Genomic DNA, 5,696 nt, shown 5'->3' with positions numbered 1-5,696 from the left:
TGTAAAGATACTCTCTCTGTGTAAAGATACTCTCACTGTGTAAAGATACTCTCACTGTGTAAAGATACAGCGGCGTCACCGTATTTCAAAAGAGGGAGCTTTTGGCTGCTCAGAAGTCCAGGTGATAAAGTCTGGCTGCTGGGCCACCTCACAGCTTCTGCAAGGCACCTCCCCCTGCCCCTGCCCTGCATCAGTCAAAGGAGAATGGTGCTCCTCCTGAACTGTTGGGGCTGGAGAGATGGGTCAGTGGTTAAGGGCATGTACAGCTCTTGAAGAGGATCCAAGCTCCGCTCCCAGCACCACACTAGGTAGCTTGCAACTGCCTCTACCACCAGCTCCTAGGGATGCAGTGCCCTCTTCTGGCCCCCGAAGGCATTTCCACTCTTGTGTACATAGCACCCCAAACTTAGTTAATTAAGAACATTTAATCCCAGCACTTGGAGGCAGAGACAGGCAGATTTCTGAGTTTGAGGCCAGCCTGGTCTACAGAGTGAGTTCCAGGACAGCCAGGGCTACACAGAGAAACCCTGTCTCCAACCCCCATCCCCCCAAAAAAGAACATTTTAAAGAGAGATTTATTAAGCCTTAATATATGTGTGTGTATGTGTATATGTGTGTATGTATGTGTGTGTGTGTATGTGTGTGTGCGTGTGTTGTGTATGGGGGGGGGGAGAGGGAGAGGGAGAGAGAGAAGGAGAGAAATTGATTGTGTGTGTGTGTGCTTCGTGTCTGTGGGAGTCAGAAGTGTACCGACTGAACTGCAGCCCCACTAAAGGATGTATCACTTTTCACCTCTGTCCTGCCACACACCCATCTTTGCTTTTGATTGCTCCTTGCTGCCTGTGTCTCCAACTGCCGCAGGTTAGAGTCCCTGGCCCTCTGCCCTGAAAGCCATAATGAACGCTGACTGGTTTCTGAGCTAATGTGATGAAATCATCAGCACCCCATCCACTTTCTTAAAATAGGTTATTTTCTCTCCTCCTTCCCAGCACTGTTTCTTAGCTAATTTGACTGGCTCATCCTCACCCCATCCATTTACTTAAAATAGAGACTTTCCTACCCCCCCACCTTGTCTTCCTTTCCAGTTCTAAATGGAACTCAATTGACTGTCAGACATAATTGCTTCTTTCTCTCCTCTATTCTCACCTGATATCCCAATGGACCATCGGTGACCTTGAAAAAGTCCCCCTTCTCTGGTTACCCTTAAGTATACCTGGGGCATGTGGTTAATCCTTTGCCTCAGCTTCCTCTCCTCAGAGACGTATTTCCTCCCCCCCCCACCCCGAGAAGATGGTCCTGGGGGCCCAGCTGCAGCCTCTCAAGCTGATTTTCCGGGGCTGGCAATGCACTTGCTTTCTGATGATCAATATTATAAATCAGATTGAACACGTGATTTCAGGGCCGGGAGATGGCTCAGTTGGTAAAGTGCTTGCTGCTAGGGTGTGGGTGATGGCTAGAAATGTCTTTTTTCCTTGTGCTGGGGAAAAGGGGACAGATATGAGTAGATCCCAGGGGCTCAATAGCCAGGTGGTCCAGCCAAAACGGTGAACCTGCCTGGTATGCCTGAAGCCCTTGTTTTAGTCCCCAGCCCTGCATAATAAACTGGGGATGAGGATTCATGCCCGTAATCCCAGCCGTGGGAGGGTATGGGGTGGGGGTAGGGCATCAGGGGTTCCAGGTTGTCTTTAGCTGCAGAGTGAATTTGAGGCCAACTTGGGATATGGAAGACCCTAAAACTCTAGCTTAGCATTTCTCTCTCTCTCTCTCTCTCTCTCTCTCTCTCTCTCTCTCTCTCTCCTTTCTCTCTCTGTCTCTCTCTCTCCATTTCTCTCTCTTTGTATACGTTTGTGTGTATGTGGTGTGTGCATGTGTGTAAGTGTGTATATGTATATGTGTGTCAGTCTGTCTTTGTCTCTTTGTTATTTTGAGACATAGTCTCACTCTGTTGTTCAAGTTGGCCTGGAACACATTATATAGTTCAGTTTGGCCTAGAATATGTGGCAATCCTCCTGTTTTGGCCTCCCAAGTGTTAGAATTACAACCATGAGCCTACATACACTACTTTCTAAATAAAACAAAGTTTTCCCCAAATGTCTTGCCCCTGAAGATGAACTGTTCTTCTACTGATGTCCCTGGATCCCACCCTCCCACCCCACACTCAATAAAGGATGCTGTAGCATTTGTGTCTGCTCCTGGCCCATACTAGCTCCATCAGCTACTGCTGATGCTTTATTATTACTGTTATTGTTTGTGAACTAGAAGTCTCACGTAGCACAGGCTAGCTTTGAACTCCACATACAGCTGAGATTAAGCTTGAATTGCTCCTTTTGCCTCCTTTTCCTGAGGGGGTTAGAGATGTGCTTTACTCCATTTGGCTCATGTGGTGTTGGGGATGCTGGGGATGAAGCCCAGGACTCCCTACGTGCCAGGCGAGCACCCTGCCAGTTGACTTAGATTCACCCCCAGCCCAAGGATATCATTTTGATCATTTTTATCTTTGGGTTCCTGGTCCTCCTGAAGCGCTTTAATTCTCTTAAGTGTCAGGATGGTACAGTGTACCATTGGGCACAGCTCATCCTTAACAACTACACAGCACACTGGTTTTTACCCGCTTTCCTCCTCTTCCTGCTGTGCAGCTTCTTTATGGCCAAACTTCCTAATAACCTTCTATAGACCATCTTTATGTGTCCTCTTCCTGCTCTCCCCTAGCCTTATACCAACTGAGTTTTCCCATACCAACCATTCTAGTGAACTGCTCCTGTCACAGGTACAGTGGCTTTCCTGCCCGTCATGTCTGTGGTCAGTTCCCAGTCCTCATCTTTTCTGATCAATGGCATTTCCCTCCTCTGTGTCCATTCTGCCCTTTGCTTATAGAATAGAATGCCTGCTTGGGCTTGTTTCTGTCTCCTTAGCTGTTGGCAGTATGTATGTGTGCACGTATGCAGGCTTATGTGTATACATGTGGATGTATACACATACAAACACCACAGCCACCTCCCTCTGAGAATATCAAAAGAAAAATGTAAGGACCCTGCAGTGGAGTATGCATTCAGAGTGGAGTAAGACCTGTACCAACAGCTGGGCCTCTGCTCAGTGACTGAGCCACAGTTAAGACATCGCCTAAGACAAGTATCCATGCTCTGTTCACAATAGGAATGTAGCCCAGGGCTGCCTTCCTAAAGGACAAGTGGACTCCCAAGCTCCTGGGAGAAATCCAACATGACCTCAAAGGCAGAAAACAGCCAGGCAAACCAATCTAGTGATGAGATTTCTGGAAGTGTTTGATGTGCAGTGGATCCAACCTCCCCAGCCCCCTCAGCCTCTGAGGCCATCTCTGGCCATCATGGACCTGTATAAGGAGAACAAGTGACATTATAGTGACACCCTGGCCCCAAGCCGCTCCTCCCCCATAGGAGCATGGGGAAGAGGAAACTGTATCCTGCCTGTTTTAGAAAAAAAAGAGGGGGCCAGAGGATGGCGACAGTGAAGGAGACTGACTGGGCCCAGAGGATAGTGTGATCTCAGCAGGAGCCCCAGCCAAGGCTGACAGTGGGCAAAAAAAGAAAAAAAAGAAAAAGAAAAAGAAAAAGGGCAGTCAGGGATGGGTGAGGGAACACCACTGCACCACAGTAGCCCTCATGGAAAGGCCACACAGGTACACACAGGGCAGCAGGAGCCTGAGGGTCAGTCTGGCTGGAGATTCAGGTGGAGCAGCCATATTCCCAGGTAGCATGATCAATGACCTTGTGCTAATTGTGCCCCTCCTCAAGGACAACTCAGAAGTGTTGCAATGCCAACTGGATTCCCAGAAATGGCCCAGAGCCAAGGGGACCCCAGAACAAAGTCAAAGAATGTCACACACAGTGGCTTTGTCTGAAGCATGATACTCTGTGACAACCTCCACAAACCTGAGTAGGACTCTCCAGAAAGCCTCAGGGCTTTAAACTGGTGATGGGAGTCCTCCAACAGAAAGGGAGCCGGCCCTGTAAGTCTAGCACTCAGGAGACTGAGGCAGAATTGAAAGCTCAGGGTCAGTCTGGCTGTAGAGAAAGACCCTGTCCCAGAACACTGCCAGGGATACAGCTCAGAGGCACTCTGCTTGCCTAGCATATGCAAGGCTTTGGCTATCAGCCCCTCCCCCCCAACATTAAGATAGTTTTACCCACGCCAGGGTATTTTGGGACATCCATAATTACACCTTGCTTCTGACCATCCTTTAAGAAAGTCCCACGTCTTGCAGTGGCTAAGCTCAGGTTTCTGAAAACCAAACACAGGAGCTAATTCTGTGGCAGATTGAATTATAAGACAATGGGCATCTGCAACTGCAGAGTCCCTTTTATTCAAATAAAGCATCAATTGGGAAGAAGTGGGTCTTTGAAAACTGGTATGAGGTGTCCAGAGGCAGAGAGCGTCATCCATCTGCCATTCCTGTCTGAGAAGTGTTAGAAATAAAAGATGACAGATTTATAGTAACGAAACTGAAATAATTACTTTTAAGGGGAGCCTTATTGGAAGAGCAGCGGTGGCATCAAGGCCATAGGACAGCCAAGAGGAGGCCCTGAAGGGAGAGATAGATCCTGCAGTTCCCTTCAGTTCCAAAGAGCCGCATTAGAGGTCCTGAAGAAAAAGGACCTTCAGTCCCTGAGAACAAAGGGAGTTTCTTGTTCCTACAGGTTTCTGGGGCTGGAGGGGTTACAAGAAGTCACAAGGCAGGAAGGCACTAGATAAAAAGTAAAGTTATAATTCAAGGTTGTCTAGGCCTGGGTATGGAAGGTGGCAGCCTTGGCTTGCACATGCAAGAGGGAGGGAGGGAGGCTGCAAGGACTCAAGGGGCTTGCTTATCAAGCGCTGTCTGTCCAGAGAGAGCTGCAAATGGTGAGCCTTGATCTGTAAGGGAGGGGTTGCAGTGTAGTAATTCCTGCTGATCTGAATGAAACCTTGCATCCTGGAGGGAAGCTCATTAAGATTCAGAAAATTCTAAAGCAATGGAATTCAACCTGTGGGGTGGGACCCCTTTCACATGGGTCACCTATCAGATGTACTGCACATCAGATGTTTACATTCCAATTCATAACAGTAGCAAAATTACGGTTATGAAGTAGCAATGAAAATGTTTGTGGTTGGGGGTCACCACAATTGAGGAACTGTAGTAAAGGGTCACACACAGAACTAGGAAGGTTAAAGAACCACTGTTCTAACAGGTGGTTCTTAGACCAGGAAGTAGCCAGGTGTGGTGGCCCATGCCTTTAATCCCAGCACTTGGGGTGGGGGTGGGGGGATGAGGCAGGTGGATCTGTGAGTTCAAGGCCAACCTGGTCTTCAGAGTAAATTCCAGAACAGTCAGAGGTACGAGAGAGACCTAGTGTGGGGGTTGGGCAAGATCAGGAAGTAAACAACAGAGAAGTCTCAGGAAGTCCCTGAAACTAGCTTTACACAGATCTTCCCTTCCTTAGGTTATATATAAGCAGTAAGGACTGCTAGCTAAGGAGACTCTACACAACCTGTTCAGCTGCCTGCTGGTTTGGAAGCAAACTCCAGGGATGTAGCTTCTATGAGTTGTCACTCATGCTGGGGTGGGCGTTTCAAGGATGTGGCTGCCTTTGAGTCATCCATGCCTTCTGTGAGTACCTTCCCATTCGTATTCCTCTGAATAACTCCAACAAACTCATTGGTTCATTAAGCTAGACTCTGGCTTA

General features: G+C 48.2%; 1 long non-coding RNA gene across 1 annotated transcript in view; it reads right to left on the bottom strand.

Moving 5' to 3' along the window:
• Nucleotides 1-4,629, bottom strand: part of LOC116078328 — a 5,494-nt gene extending 865 nt beyond the window's left edge. The window contains exons 1-2 of the long non-coding RNA XR_004113510.1: nt 4,492-4,629; nt 3,073-3,349 (exon numbers count right to left, since the gene is read on the bottom strand). This is a non-coding gene — a long non-coding RNA (uncharacterized LOC116078328). The remainder of the gene's footprint in view (nt 1-3,072; nt 3,350-4,491) is intronic.
• Nucleotides 4,630-5,696: the final 1,067 nt, after the last annotated feature.

The sequence above is a fragment of the Mastomys coucha genome, unplaced genomic scaffold (assembly GCF_008632895.1).
Source record: "Mastomys coucha isolate ucsf_1 unplaced genomic scaffold, UCSF_Mcou_1 pScaffold5, whole genome shotgun sequence".
NCBI classification, from domain to species: Eukaryota; Metazoa; Chordata; class Mammalia; order Rodentia; family Muridae; genus Mastomys; species Mastomys coucha.
This window is presented reverse-complemented; position numbering and strand designations above follow the sequence as displayed.